Consider the following 17,168-nt stretch of genomic DNA (forward strand, 5'->3'; position numbering starts at 1 on the left):
TTGACCATAAAAATATTATATTACCCCTCTTTTTTTAAATAAAAATCTACAAAATAGGGGGATATTATTTGAGGAAGAATTAAACATATTTTTCCATATTTAGTGCATCCCCCCACCTCCACCACAGGCTGACCAGACTATAGTGGGTGTTCCATCAGGCACTCCAAAATTCAATGGAAATGAGCGTTTTGAAGGAAATCACTGAGGCAGATTTTGGATTAGAATAGGGCAGCTTCCCTGTGAGCTTTGTCTCCTTATGTTTAAACCAGGGTTTCTCAACCTGGGTACTGCTGACATTTTGAACTAGAAAATTCTTTGTTGTAGGGGATTGCCCAGTGCATTCTCGGGTGTTCAGCAGCATCCTTGGCCTTTACCCACTAGATGCCAGTGACAGCCCCTACCTCAGTTGTGACAACGAAAAATGTCTCCAAACAATGCCACCTGTCCCCTGGGGCCAGAATCACTGACTTAAACTAAGGATAGTTGAGGAAAGTTGAGGAAAGCCCCTTCAGAGATGAAGAATCCTTTTAATATCAATCTTTAAAAAATATTTTTATAGTCAAGATTAAATTACTCATAAAGATTACAATCATCTCTGTAGGAACTTTGGACATTTAAAGAAAAAGTAGAATTCAAAAAAAAAAAATTCCTTACAAATCCAATTACAGAGATCAGTCATTCAAATAGAGAATGAAATGAAAATAGTATTTTCTCTCACTTCTCTGTGATGATTCCCTCAAATCATGAAAAGCCTTAATTTAATGATTCCACTACTAAACGAGACCGAAGACTATCAGTATGAAAGATTCTGGGGGTTAAGATGCATAATTCTCTTTTATATATAATATTACTAATTTCAAGCACGGTGATGTTTCTTGTTATTGGTTCTCGATAACAACTCAACTTAGTGCTAATGATAAGTTGAGATGTAAAAAAAAAAAAAAAAACTATCATTATAGCTAACTTAATCCCTTGCCGAATCATATTCATTTTTTCTGAGAGGAAAAACATTTGTTTCCTACTTTTAAATTTATCCTGCTTTTAAATATCTTTTCACAACTCTTGCAGAAAAAAAAACAAAAAAAACCCAGAAACTGGCTTAGGACAAACGGGGAAACATGATCTGATTTGGATTAAGATTGGGTAATGACCATGGATTGTCTGCCTGTTCCATAGCTCTGTCATTCACCTGGTAAACTCTCACCTACTTGTGCATCTGAAGGAGTCCTGGTGGTGCAGTGGTTAAGCGCTTACCTGCTAAACAAAAGGTCGGCAGTTTGAATCCACCAGCTGCTCCTTGGAAACCCTATGGGGAAGTTCTGCTTTGCCCTGTAGGGTCGCTATGAGTTGGTATTGATTTGACGGTAATGAGTTTGGTTTTTTTTGGTAGCCAGAGGTAGAAATGCGGTTATAGAATCAGGAAACTACCTTCTCCAATGGAACGCACACCACCCACAATCCTCAATGAAATCTAAAATTTCTTAGAGATTTGGAGTTTAGCTAATGCACATGGGTCATTTTCTGGAGCTTCTCTTTTCTGGTTTTTTATTCCAGACATTTTTGTTTACATGGGACTTTCTTGAGTGTTGCTAGACCCATCAGCTAACTGACTTCACTTGGTACAAAGCCAGTCCACAGACACTGAGCCTGCTCTGAATTCTGGTGGGAACAATCTAGAAAGGACAATGATTTTCAAGGGAGAGCGACCTCTTCCTGGAGGTCTGAGGCTATGTTACAGTATTGTGGAGTGTTGTTGCTTCAAGTCTTCCTTCTGTCCTTAAAGGCAATTTTGCCGAAATATGATCTTCGCATTTGGGGGAATTATTAAATCTCTAAAGTGTAAAGTTTAAGTAACTAATTGCATGTAAACCCCCCAACAATGTATGCATGTATGCGTATACCTTTAAAAGTGAAAGATGTTCAATGGTGCTATAAATAAAATTTTTAAAAAATAAAAACATGACTCGGGTATGTTTGTGGAAAATAAACAGCTCAAAGTGGCTGAACTCATTTTGTCTTTGTTACTTGCCTAGTCAATGTATCGCTCAGTAGCTCCTTGGATGGGTTTTAATAATTTGAGCCCAGTTTTCCCTTGGGTTTTGCTGCTCTCTTCTTCACACTCCTCCCTCTACCTTTCACCACTTGCAGTGCCACCAGGTGTATCTTAGCAGTAACGTTCCAGTTTTGATAAGGACAAACTTACCCAGAGACCTTCCTTACTGTCATCTGGATGACCTGGCTTTCCAGTGGGACCTACCTGACCCTGTCTCCCCAATAGGGAATATGTAGAAGGGGAGATCCTTGGATTTTGGGGAGTGGTGGGCAGGCTAATTTTAGTTTGGTTAGGTCCAATAGATTTGAGAATCTCCACAATGAATGAGGGGGTTGGTCTTCTAGTTCTTTTGGTTACTTTTATCAATCGACTGATTGATTAATTGACATAAACTTACTTTAAGCCATGTGCCTGTGATTCTTGCCTCCAGGAGTTTACAGCCTACATGTGACGCTAACTAAAGCAACCCAACTTTGTGGGAGTTTAAGGATCAGCAGAGAGGCCTTGTGCTGGATGGGTTTTAGCGCCCAAATGTGCACATACCAAGCCCCAGGTGACATCTGCAAATGGAGAGAGCCATGATCAGCTTCCCTGATTACAGCAATAAGTCTGTAGCCTGGAGCAGTAGCCCGAGTCTAAGACTCAGAGTTTGGAATCCCTGACCACCTCCATCTAAAAGAGAACCCCACCTCACTCTCTGTTCCCTTACCCTATTTAAATTTTCTTCATAGCATCATGTCTTTGTAACATTACATTATATTATACATTTATTTATTTATTCCACTATAACAAGACTTTGGCTAAACCACTACTGTATTCTTCAGGTGGCTTCCCTGTTAGGTAGTGAGAGCTTTTGTTGTTTAAACCAGGGTTTCTCAACCTCAGCACTGTTGACATCTTGAATTGGATAATTCATTGTCGTAGGGGGCTGCCCTGTGCATTGTAGGGTTTTTAGCGGAATCCCTGGCCCCTACCCATTAGATGCCAGTACTATCACAATACTTGAAACAGCACCCACCATATGGTAGTAGCTCGATGTTCGTTCAGTGTTGAATGAATGCATGAATAAGCAAATGAATGAACAGGTTCAACTCTTGGTGCTACCGGGTCCAGGTTTGGACAGGCCATTTCACTGCATTGAGCTTCGGTTTTTTCTTCTATAAATGAGGCTAGTGATGAAGACGTGTCTTACCTTTCTTACAGAGCTGTTGTAGAAATCAGAGGAGGTAGTGCCTGCTAGGGAGTCCTTGGGTGGTGCAAGCAATTAACACACTTGGCAGCTAACCAAAAGGTTGAAGGTTCAAGTTCACCCAGAGGTGCCTCAAAGAAAGGCTTGGCAATCTATTTCTGAAAAATCAGCCATTGAAAACCCTGTGAAGCACAGTTCTTCTACTCTGATACACATGGGTTCCCCATGAGTTGGAATCGACTCAAAGGCAACTGGTTTAATGAATGTGAGAAAACAAAACAAAATGAAACAAAAAAACCCAAACCCATTGCCGTAGAGTTGATTCCAACTCATTGTGACCAGACAGAATAGAACTGCCCCGTAGAGTTTCCAAGGAGCATCTGGTGAATTCGAACTGCCGACCTTTTGGTTAGCAGCTGTAGCTGTCAGCCACTACGCCACCAGGGTTTCCAATGAATGTGAGGAGGGTTTTAAACGTCAATGGATTTACCCTTACTTTTACCCTTTCAATCTGGCATTCACTTGCTCCTTGTTCTTACCTCTCCTTCTTACCCTTTAATAATTTTGTCTATTAATTAGCACCATTTAATGCTAGAAACCAAAACTTGTTGACACCAGGTTGATTCCGACTCACAGTGACCCCTCGATAGCACCAAGTAGAGATACTAGCAGCGTAGCATGGAAGCGAAGAGGAAGGAATGAAGAGTCAAGGATTGTTCACAGAAGAGTTAGCATTTTAAATTAGCCTTGGAGTAGTTCTGTGAGTGGAGAAAGAGCAGAAGAACATTCCAGGTAGAGTGTTTAGACTTCATTTTAAGCAGCTGACCCTAAAGATTTTGGAGGAGGGACATGGAGGGGCTGGTAGGTTGGGGAAATGTCAGGAATAGAATATCTTTACTAATATAATAAAAGGTTAATAATATGATAAAAAATGATTTTATCCAAACATTTTCCCCCAGAATGCTCCAAGCATCTGCCTCTTTCATCTCTCCCCCTGTCCAGGGAGGGCCCCAAGTGCCACTAGCGACCGCTAAGGATTCATTGTTCATTTCCTTGGACAGTCCACAGACACTCCAAATTTACCAGCAGCTTACCCTAATTCCAAAACCAGCTTTCCTTGACGCCTTTCCGTTGGTTTCAGTGGAAGCATCCTGCTCATAAACCCCGCCATCACCCCCTCACCCCATGTTTACCTGCAGCCATGGAGGCGATTCAACTCACGGAAACCCCTTGTGTGTCTGAGTAGGACTGTGCTCCATAGTGTTTACAGTGCTGTGCTCTCACAGAAGTAGATGGCCAGGCCTTTCTCCCAAAGACCACTAGGTGGATTTGAACTGCCAGCCTTTAGTTTAGTAGCTAAGGGTAAACAGTTTGCACCCCGCCGGGGGACCTGCAGCCGTGTTTAATGCTGCCTTTACTCTCCTCTCCTGTCTAGTTTGTCATTGTGCTCAGTTAATGCCCCATTGAGTCTCCTCCTCATCTCAGCTGCCCCCTTTCTGTTCTATCCCCATGGCTTCAGCTCTATCGCCTCACATCTGCGCCATTGCGGAAGTCTCCAGCCAACCTCCTGACCTCCAAACAACTTCCTCTTGACAAGCTTTTTGCTTCCCTTGGGTGCCAGGAGGAGGGACAAACTCTTCAGCCTATCACCGAAGCTCCCTCTCTAACACAGGAGGCTTTATTTTCTTCAGCAGACAAGAAAGGCAAAAGATATCTAAGGAAGACAGAACAGAGAAGATGTAATGACAGTTTCCGTGTGGACTAGGAAATCGAGTTGTGTACAAAGTGGGAAATGAATATTATACAGTAGCCTGTTCCTTTTGTGGCCAAAAGATTTTTGAATTATATTTGCCAAGTTAAAAGATTTCTCCTTTTTGGCCAGTTCCTTCCTTTTCTGTGTTGGCGTGTCAGTGTTTTCCAAAGGATGCTTTCCTGTGGATGATAGCTGCAGTCCTTCCATGCCTACTGTCAGGACTCACCGCACTCTTATACTGACATTTCCTGTGGGTGGGAGTGGAGCCATGATCTCTCTAGTCTTGTGTGAGGGAAAAAGGAGGATGGACCCTCTTTCCTTTCATATTTTTACCATGTAGTCACAAACACAGTCATAATAAAGAACTCTAATATACAGCCACAATAGTTAGCACATCATGCTGGTTCCTTTAGACCTGGAGACACAAGAGAAAACTTGCTGGAACAGTAGGGCTGGGCTTTCTCTCAGGGGAACTCTTTGAGTGGCCAGTGTTGATACAGGCTTCTGTGATGATGATAATAACCATGTCTCTTATCTGCCTCAGAAAACTGGGTACCCAAAGAAGACCACACTGGAGTGCAGTGAGGCTGTGGCTCTAATCTGATGTTTAAAGACATTCAGAAAAAACAAAACAAAATCCTAGTATCTTAGTTATTTAGTGCTGCTATAACAGAAATACCACAAGTGGAGGCTTCAGAGAACAGAAGTTTATTCTCTCACAGTCTAGTAGGCTAGAAGTCCAAATTTTGGGCGTCAGCTCCAGGGGAAGCCTTTCTCTCTCTGCTGGCTCTGGAGGAAGGTCCTTGTCATCAGTCTTTCCCTGGACTAGGAGCTTTTCAGTGCAGGGACCCCAGGTCCAAAGGACACGCTCTTCTCCTGGCACTACTTTGTTGCTGGTATGAAGTCCCCTTGTCTCTCTGCTTGCTTCTCTTTTATATCTCAAAAGAGACTGATTTAAGACAAAACCTGGTCTTGTAGATTGAGTCCTGCCTCATTGACATAACTTCCGATAATCCCACCTCTTTAACATCATAGAGGTAGGATTTACAATACATTGGACAATCACATCAGATGACAAAATGGTGGACAATCAAACAATACTGGGAATCGTTGACACCCATTCTTGGGTGACACAATTCAACCCATAATACCTAGTGTGACAAAACCCTGGTGGCATAGTGGTTAAGAGCTATAGCTGCCAGCCAAAGGTCGGCAGCTCAAATCCACCAGCTGCTCATTGGAAACTCTATGGGTCAGTTCTACTCTGTCCTATAGGGTCGCTATGAGTCAGAATCAACTCGTTGGCAACGGGTTGTCTGGTTGTTGTTGCAGTGCTTGATACTTGTATTATGCTTTTGCTTTCTTTGTTAAGAATTGAGCAATAGTACTTCCTAGCTGGAGAGACATGACTTGACCCATGATATGACCAAGCCTAGGTTATAGAAAAGCCTTCCAAATAAGAGATTTTATTATACACAGTAACATATACTTAACGATCTAGCTTAACATTTAAGGGTTCTGGTACTAGAGCCAGAGCCAATCCCAGCTGTAGCATTTATTAGCTGTTTGACCTTGGAAAGTACACGGTTAGTGAATAGAAAGTTCTCTAGGCCTCATTTTTACCACCAGTAAAATCACAACTCCTGCCTCAGGAGACTGTTGTGAGGATTAAAGGAGGTGGCCCATATGGAGTGCTCAGCACAAGGCCTGGTTCTAGAAATGCTCTAGAAAAGCTAGATTCTCTTTAAAATGCCAACTTGAGTAATTAAACTTCCAATTGAATTTTTCCTATTTTAACTCACTGCTCCCAGTAGAAAGTACAATATGTATAGTATGCACCAACCCAAACGTCAGCACCCAATTAAATTTTAAACTCCTTGAGACCACATTACACCATTTCAACAAAGGGCAACATAGAGCTGATCACATAACCAAACAAATCCCAAGATACATTATTCCTAGGAAAACAAAATAAACTCCAGGTGGAAAGGGATTCAATGAAATACCAGAGCTCAGTTTAGCAGGAACTTACCTCCCAGCCATAGGGCAGCAGTGCCTTCAACAGTAGTATCACTGTTCGAGGGTTACTGAGGCCAGGGTTCTAATCAAGGCAGTGAGGGCTTCAACAGAATCGGGGTGAATTTCCATTTCTGTCAATGTCCTCCAGCTGAAGACCACCAGGAACACACCGGTAGTCGAACCCAAACTAAAACCAAACCAGTTGCTGTTGAGTGGATTCCTACTCATGAAGATACCCCGTGTGTCAGAGCAGAACTGTTCCATAGGGTTTTCAGTGCCTGAGGTTTTGGATGTAGATCACCAGGCCTTTCTTACGAGGTATCACTGGGTGGACTCAAATCCCTAAGTTTTTGGTTAGCAGCTGAGAGTGTTAACCATCTGTACCTCCCAAGGAATCCTAGAGTTGAACAAGTGGCCTTTAATGCTCATTGCAAAGAGGGAGACTGTATACCATGGGAAACCTCAGTAGGAAGATGTTCAGAAGAACTTACAGGACTTGGGCTTGGGTTAGGTAAATTTAGAGGAGGGTTCAAAGAAACGGGAGTTTGCTCGGGATTAGATGCTGTCAGAATGTAGGGGAGATTCTGTGATTGGGTGCTTAGTAAGGCATAGATATAAGGCAGGAGGATAAAGTGAGGCTGCAGCTGTAATTGGAAAAGAAGCAGCAGTCACTCCTGTGACCCAGGATAGGGGGATGCTTGGTATTTTGTGGTTTGCACTGTGCTCTTGCTTTAGTCTGTACTTCGGCAAGATTACAGAGTGGTCTTGCTTTTTGTCTCACTTTCTTGTGGTCACCCACCCAGGGGCCTCTGGTCTCATGCTGGTGTTCTGAGACAATGTTTATGATCAACAAGAGAACACCATGACAAAGCTATTTCCAAACATCAGGGAGCCTGCTTTGTTGTTTCTTGTGTCTTTGGTGCTTAATACATTCGTTGGCACTTTTTAATGAAGCAGACTATTGGCATTCAAATCCTGGCTAAAAGCCACTGAGAAGCTGTGTCACTCTGAGCAAAATACTTCACCTCTTGGGGCAGCAGCCTGTTCTACACTTTACATTTGAAGAGTGGTGCCTACTTCCCAGGGGTATCTTGAAAATTAAATAAGATGATATGTGTTCCTGGCACATAGTCAGGGATTGAAAAACATTAGCTGTTTTGGTTGAGTCTCTCTGAATTAGCTCCTGGCTGTCTCATTTTGGAACACGCTTCAAATGTACTGCTTCTTTTTGCCTCATTTGATTGCCTCACAACATGGACTACTACAACAACAACAAAATTTTAAATACCAAGATCAGAAGACCTGTTAGAGGCTTGTGGTTATCTCCTCCTTTATACCCACACACAGGAGAGACCCTGATGCTGCCTGCAGCTACCATCCCACCACTGTTACCACCATGATGGTGTCAATAAAAACGATCAAAGAAAGACCGGATAGTGCATGTGTCATAGTGTGAGAGGTCACAGAGCTCATCAGTGGTCAGACTACTGCCCAAATGCGCAGTTATCCTGTGTGTCTCCTCATCACTAAATATTTGTTGAATACATGAATGGACCAGTGGATGAATGTAAACAGTGACTTGTAGTTCCCCTCTCATCTCACAGTCCATAAAGCAAGCCTTTTCTTTGTCTTTTGATACTGGCATACAAGTGAAGCTCTGTTGTAAAGATTACTAAGTCATGTTCAACATTTCAATGGAAAGAATGCTCTGTGCCAGATATCTGTGGTTTCCGTGAGTCAAGAGTCTTCAGGAGGAGCAGTCCCTATCTCCCCTTTACAGTTGCTAGGAATGTAGGCTACCACACCCACATACACTCCAGGCCACCACATTGGAAGCAGGTGTTTCGAACCCAGTTGCTCACTTGATAAGATAGTGTCCTTTGTCCTGCTTTTGGAACTGGTGATACGCCTCGATCCTCCTTCTTCTTCATTTCCCCTTATATGTTCTTTTTGCCTTTCTTAGAACTTTTTTTGTTGTTGTTGTTACTAAGTGGCAATAAAAACAAAACAGCACAGACATATACAAAGTGTTTGAGATGGTTCCAAACCTCAGAGGAATGCATGTTAAATAAAATAGTCATTTTCACATGGTATAGTTTGTTCCTCCACTTGGTTTTTAAAAATTAACACTATATTCTGGCTGTCTTTACAAGTCTTTACCCCTTTTTTATTAGGAATTATATAATATTCCACTGTGTGGCTATGTTGATTTAAGTATCTACTTTCCTACTGATAAACTTTACTTCCTTTAAAAAAATCATATAGACTTTAAGTTACATTGGCGTAACTAATACCTTTGGGGTAATATGTAGACTTGAACTCAATATTGTTAAAAATGTTTCATCTTTAAACTCCCCGTTAGTTTTCTATAATCAGTATATGTATCAGAAAAAAGTTATTTAAAAATAGTATTGATTTCAAAAATGTTTCCCTCCGTTTCTGAATTTCAATGACACTTATTGCTTCTACTTATATGTCTCATCTCTTCAAATAAATAGCATGTCCCTTGACAACATGGATTGCATCCTAATAATAATTACGTGGACTCGGCGCCTCTAAGTGCCAGATACTTCACACGTATATATGATCTCATTTACTCCTCAAAAAGCCAAAAGAGACAAAAGTTGTGCACAATCACACCTCCAGGATGTAACACCGCATACCATGCCCCACAAAAACAGTGATTTGTGGCCCACACCCGTGTCTTCAGTTTCACGCAGTTAAAAGGATCCTTGTCTTGCAGCACCATGCACGGTAAGTGGGAAAGGAGCTTTCCAAGAAACCTCAAACCCAAAAAATCAATCCCACTGCTGTCTAGTCAATCCTGATTTATAGAGACCCTATAGAACTACAGAGTTCTTGTTATTGTTAGGTGCCGTCGAGTCTGTTCCGACTTCTAGCGACCCTGTAGGACAGAGTAGAACTGCCCTATAGGGTTTCCACCCCTGCAAGAATGGCAAGACTACATCTCACATACTTTGGACATGTTGTCAGGAGGGATCAGTCCCCGGAGAAGGTCATCATGCTTGGTAAAGTAGAGGGTCAGTGAAAAAGTGGAAGACCCGTGACGAGATGGATTGACAAATGCCTACAATGGTGGGCTCAAGGTTAGCAACAACTGTGAGGATGGCACAGGACCAGGCAGTATTTTGTTATGTTGTGCATAGTGTCGCTGTGAGTCAGAACTGACTCCACGGGACCTAACGGCAACAACATAGGGTTTCCAAGGAGTGGCTGATGGATTTGAACTGCTGGCCTTTTTGCTAGCAGCCGAGCTCTTAACCACTATGCCACCGGAGCTTTGCCTAGGACAGAGTCAAAAAAAGAAAAAAAAGAAAACACAGACCCATTGCTGGGGAGTCGATTCTGACTCACAGAAACCCTATAGGACAGAGAGAAACTGCCTCATAGGGTTTCCAAGGGGCGCCTGGGGGATTGGAACTGCTGACCTTTCGGTTAGCAGCTGTAGTAGCACTTAACCACTATGCCACTGCCAAATAGTACTTCCAAGGCTGTAAATCTTTAGGAAAGCAGACTATTACATTTTTCTCCCACGGAATGGCAGGTGGGTTCGAACCACTGAACTTTCAGTTAGCGGCGCCGAGTGCTTTAACCACTGTGCAACCAAGGCAGGCCAAGGAACCTCAGAGGCAGAAAGTATAGGTGGGCGATGAATGTCTCACGGCCCAAGAAAGGCTGTCCTAGGACTCCATGGTTCACGCTTTGGGTTTCTTGGTCTTACCCTGGGATGTCTTGAGTGTTTCTTGCTACTCTGCCTCCGTGTCCTTCTCTGCTTGTAGAGTGGTAGCACATGATGAGGTTTTCATTCTCTTCTTGGCTACCTTCGTTTCCCTGTAGCTTTCTCCTCTTTTGTTTGACTAAAGGCTTTTCTTTCCCTTACAGCTGTTTTTCTTGTGCTCTTACGTTGAGTTCTTCTGGACTCCTTTCCACGTTGGAGCTCTACCACATGGGACCTCGGTGTGAGCCCAGGGTCAGGAGATAGGCCTCCAGCCTGTTCTGAAAGCCACTCTGTTCTCACGGGATCTCCTCCCCCCACGGAAAGCTGGATCCATGGACACAGGAGCCTTGTCAAACGTGGTTTTCTTTTCTTTGCTAAATTGTTTTGGCACCTGTTCAAGTACATTCTACTTCTCCCCTTTGGTTTTCTTATTTTCCACAAATCTGGTAAGCTTATAAGTACTTTAGGATTTCCTTTAAGCTTTAAGCTTGGCTTTCTATATTCTCTCTACAGGTAGCCAGGTGTGGGGCCACATTCTCAAGTAGGCTTATAAGTATGGGAACTGCTTTTAGGTGATATACAGATGAACTTCTTTTATTTGAATAATATGTATTTATTTTAATGCTTATTGAAACATAACCACCACACCAAACTTGTGATTTCATAGTTGTGCTATAAAATTTCCCTTTTGTGACACATCTATTTAAGTAGCAAAAAATTGACTTAAAGAAAATTCTGTTGCCTAGAGGAAAAGAGAAAGAAGGAAACCACAGACTGAAAGAAGAAACCAGTCTTCAAGACCAATTGCCTACACAAACCACAGCCTCAGTTACCCAGAGACCAGAAGAACTAGATGGTACTCGACCACCACTACCAACCATTCTGTCTGGGGCCACAATAGATGGTCCCAGAGAGAATGGGAGAAAATTGTAAAACAAAACTCAAATTCTTAAAGAAGACAGACTTACTGGACTGGCAGAGACCTGGAGAACCCTTGACACTATTGCTTTGAGATATCCATTAAACTTTGAACTGAGACTACTCCTGGAGATCACCTCTCAACCAAATAACAGATTGGCTCATAAAATAATATTACCTGTGAGTACTGTGCTCCTTTTATGTAAAAACATAACAACAATAACAACAAAACAATCATCTATCTGAGACCAAATTACCCTAAAGCAAAGGTCAGAGTGGGGGGAGAGGCGGGGGCAGGGAAGCAAAAATAATGGAAATGGAACAACAAGAACAGAAATAACGAGAATGTTGATGCAATGTGGAAAATGCAACCGATGTCATTTGAATAGTATATGTAGAAATTGTTAATTGGGAACCTAATTTTGCTGTGTAAACTTTCACCAGAAACTCAATAAAATATTAAAAAAAAAAAAGAAAAGAAAAATCTGAAACAATGCTAATCAATGCTGAGCAGTTACTGTAACACTTTATGTATATTAATTCACTTAGTCCTCAGAACAACTCTATCAGGGAGGTACTATTATTTACCCTCATTTTAAAGGTAAGGGAACAGGTACATGTCAAGTCTGCTGCTCAAAGTCACAGAGCTGGGAAGAGGCAGTACCAGGATAGGAACTCAGGTAGGCTGGCATCAGTATTATGTGCTAACCACGAGTCACAGAGCTGGGAAGAGGCAGTACCAGGATAGGAACTCAGGGAGGCTGGCATCAGTATTATGTGCTAACCATGGAACCATATTGCTGCTAAGAAAACAATCATGTAAGTGGTACAAGATTTTGGAAAAAATCATAAGGTGGTATTTGGATGATGGAACTTTGGGAAACACTCTTGTAATAGAAAACATATGAACCTTGGAGTCAGACAAACCTCAATCCCTGGATCTGCTATCTATTAGTTGTGTATTTCTGGACATGTCCCTTAACCTCTATTAAAATAAGGGAGAAAAATGTAAACTGCTCACTGTATCACAAGTTTTCAACACATATTGATTCCTTCCCTCTCTGCAAAACTCAGTTTTTTCATCTGTACAAAATCAGAATCAGTGAATATTGAGAGGATTAAAAAAAATGAGTATGAATGCATAGCAGGCATCTAAAAATACTTGTTAATTTCTTCCACTTCTCTGGTCCCTTATAGTTGGTATGTTGACATTTAAGATCCCCAAGTGCCTTAAGCAAAGGCTCCTGTCTCCCTGTCCCAACCAAGGGCCAACATTAGGTCAGTCTGGTGAATTTCACTGATGCCAGGCCCCCTCCACTGGTAAAGGGCACAAAGTCCAAGGTAACCAACCAGAGCCAGAAAGAGAGCTCATTCCTTGAGTGGAGCTGGGCTGACATGAAAGGGGCTGTATCTCCATCACAAGAGAGGGCAGGAAGAGGTGGAGATAACCTCTCAGGGTCCCTTAACCTTCTATGAGTCCATGGTGTAGGCCGTTCCAGGACTGGTTTGCTCACTATGCGTATCATCATAAAGTGAGGTTCTTGAGCTGCCAGATGTGACTGTGAGCAGGAACACCTGAGGTAAAGAATGGGAAATGCCTATAGCAGCATTCTAGTGGTAAAATATTTCTAGATTTTACAACTTTGAACCCATTATCCTGTAAAGAATAATACAAATGGCTCCAGACTATTTACCCAAGTGATTACAATGGCGTTTAGTAAAGACAGGCCTTATTTTTCACAAATGATTAAACCTTTATGGCTAATACAAGGGCAATTACATTTTAAGGGAAAAGATTGATTTACTAAGTATTTTGAAAACAGTCAGATGCCCTGTTATAATAACTGAAAACAAAATTTCATGCATCTTGATTGAAAGGACTTTTTATAAATGTCTGAGCTTTCCCCATCAATGTCTGTACTTCTCTCTCTCTCTTTAAATACTTAGTCTCCTTGACTTCTGTGAGGTAGGGAAAAGAGAAATTTGGGTCAGAAACTTTACATCCAAATCTCTGCTCTTCCACTACAGACTTGTGCGTGACCTTCGACAATTCACTGAAGCATCTGGCCCTGAGCTTCCGATCAATAAAGTGGGGATAATGATGTCTGCCCTGCCTGCCTTTCCAGGATTAAGGTCGGGATTATCGCGCGAGATAATACACATGAAAGCATTCTGAAAACTGTGAAGTGCCGTAAAATGCAAAGCATTATCATTCTCTTTGTCTTCTAAGGCCGAGTCATTTTCCCCTTCCAAGTTTCTGGTGTATTTCCTTATCTCCTCCCTAAAGCTTCAAAAAAAAAAAAAAAAAACCCAGTGCCGTCTGGACTCATAGCTACCCTATAGGACAGAGTAGAACTACCCCATAGAGTTTCCAAGGAGCGCCTGGCGGATTTGAACTGCTGACCCTTTGGTTAGCAGCTGTAGCACTTAACCACTACACCACCAGGGTTTCCCCCTAAAGCTTAAAAAAAAAAAAAAAAAGCTTAGGTGCCTCCAAAATGGTAGGAGAGTCAGAGTCTGTGAGATTCCACTGTCCAGAGTAAGCCTGGATGGCTGCTGAAGGATACTGCTTTTGTTTGTTTAATTTTTTGTTGTTTTCTAAACACAAAATGAAATCTCATTAACCTGGTGGTGGGGGTAAGCTAATGAAATTATTGGGGAAAAATGGGAGTAGTTAAAAATTTGAACACACTATCTCATTATGTTTCTTTCATTTCAGCAAGAGTTTTAAGCATCTACCATCTGTACTCATCAGTATTAAACAAGATGCAAAAGAAACCCTAAATGTGGCTTTACGTCAGCCTATGGGCGTGGGAGAAGTTTGAGATGCAAGAGGCTGAACTAGAACATGAAGCTGGGGTTCACGGGCCTCGTCAGGGGTCTACAGGCGGCTTTGGAGATCCTTTTTTAGAAACCATACGCCAAAAGTTATGCCTATGCACACGTGTGTTCTCTGCAGGAAGAATCCATTGGTCATATTCTTGAAAGGATCTTTGATTAAAAAACATTAAGACAGAGAACACGGCCAAGTTCTAGTCAGACTAAAGTAAAGATTCATGGCACATAGATTATGAAGCGGTGAGTTTAGTCAGAAAAGGCTTTTCAAAAGAAATGATTAAACCAGATTCTAAGCCAAGAAAAATTTCTGCTGGGTGTACTTACATGGGTAAAAAAGACTAAGGGATTAAATATCCCAGTTGGAGTGGTTGTAATATTCAGCACTTCACTAACTGGGAAAGCTTTAGAAAATGGCATTAGTTGTATTTCCTAAGTTAACCCTAGAAGTCAGGCTTCCTACCACCCATCTGTTAGTTTGTAGTATTGTGGTGGCTTATGTGTTGCTCTGATGCTGGAAACTATGTCACCGGTATCTCAAATACCAGCAGGGTCACCCATGATGGACAAGTTTCAGTGGCACTTCCAGACTAAGACAGATTAAGAAAAGCCTGGCTATCTACTTTTGAAAACCAGCCAATGAAAACCCTAAGGATCACAACAAATATTGTCCAACATAGTGCTGGAAGATGAACCCCCTCTGTTGGAAGACACTCAAAATACACAGTGGCTGAAACAATGGACTCAACTACACCAATGATTGTGAAGATGATGCAGGACGGGACAATGTTTTGTTCTCTTGTACCTGGGGTCACCATGAGTTGGATCCAACTCAAGGGCAACTAACTACAAGACCAAGTCAGGCTTAAGTTTCAATACATTTTGAAACTTTTCTGAATAAAACATAAATACAAATGCAAAAATAAAATGCACTTACATAATATTGGGGAAGCAAAAGAGAAAATGAAGGTGAAAATTAATTACCGGGAAATTTTTGACCAGTTGACCCCATTGCACCATTCCACCAATTAACTGAGTACAATTTTTTTTTTCTAGTGACTTAACATTCTCAATTTTTTCCTCAGTATAGAATTTAGAAATGGTCTGTGATCAGGTACCTTACTCTCTGACTGGGGAATCAGGAGGCAGAGAGGAACACTGAAAAATGCTCAGAAGACCTTCTCTGCAGGTTTAAATCCTGACTCTGATACTTCATCACTGTGAGACACTGAGGACAAGTCCTTTAATTTCTTTTAGCCTTAGATCTCCCATAAGGACAATGGAAATTTGGTTTCTTACTTCCTCCATCAGTTGAAAACTTTCATCTCATTTTTGGCTTGCCAGTTCAGTTGTGTGAAGTTGACTTGAGGCTACTTGGCTGCAGGATCTAGTGTGAGAATGCTCTTGGTCAAATGGGTGGTAAAATGTTGTTATTTTAGCAGCTGAGGGGATAGTTTGGGACTAAAATAATGAGGGAAAGGTTCACGGTGACTTCAGCAAGTCTTGAATATAGAATAGGCTTTGCACAAAACTGATGAGTAGGGTAAGTTCATCTCCTAAAGAGGGTTTTTTTTTTTTTTTTTAATTATGTGCTAAATCGACTCTTCAAAATCAGTGCTAATGCAAGGGTGGTTGTTAGCTCATCTCATGTAAATGATTATGAATTCTATATTGGTATCTATAAGTCAATAGAGTATTTTTTCCCTTTCTCATAAAATGACATCGACAGAATGAAAATACTCTCATTTGGAGAATTTTACATGCATGGAGGTGGAACCATTTACAGAATTCTTTTTAAGATAATTTGGGGAACTCTCTCCTGATAATTGTAGTGAATCTGAACAGAACCTTATAGTCTGAAAAGTAGTTTTGGATAAAGCATAAGGTATTGGTAGGTGGTATCATGTCAGCAACAAGGCAAAGCATGCCCTATGTTAAAGGTTCCGAAGTTATAATTCACCTTTTGAAGAGGTAAAAAAATGTACAGAGAAATTCAGTGATGGAGAAATTCAGTGATTTCCTCCAGGTCTCTCTTCTTGGCTTCAACAATGCTGCCCTCTCTGGCTCCTATATTTCTGGTTAGTCATCTTTTATCTCCTTCACTGGCATCTCTCCCCCTCCCTCTGTAAATGTAGGTGCTTCCAAAAACCATATACTCTGCCTTCTTCCCTTTTAGTCCACGCTTTCTCTTGATCATGTCATGGATTCAACTCCAGACTTTACTATTCTCCCAAATTCTGAAGCTATGTTCTTAAATACCTGTTGGACATCTCCTTTAGAAGGTCCTATCAGCCTTTGAAACTTAACATGTAAAAAGCTATGCTCATTTTCCGCCTCACCAAATCATTCCTTCTTCCTGACCTCCTTAATGCTGTTAACATTGCCGACCTCCAAACCACCCTGGCACTAAAACAATAAAAGCTCTCATATCATGAGCACTATGAGGGCTTTACTTATATTGTGTCTATAATTTTAGAAGATTTATATTTTATTGCTCCTTATTTTCCTTATTCTTGACTGAGGATTGGTATCAAACAGATCTGACTCTCCATGCCAGCTCCTCGACATATTAGTTGTGGTGACCTTGGGCAAGTTACTTCATGTCAGCTTTCCTGGTATGTAAAATAAGAACAATAGTCTTTATCTGTCTAGGAGGAGAAAC

Source organism: Loxodonta africana, chromosome 25 (genome assembly GCF_030014295.1).
Source record: "Loxodonta africana isolate mLoxAfr1 chromosome 25, mLoxAfr1.hap2, whole genome shotgun sequence".
In the NCBI taxonomy this organism is placed as follows: Eukaryota; Metazoa; Chordata; class Mammalia; order Proboscidea; family Elephantidae; genus Loxodonta; species Loxodonta africana.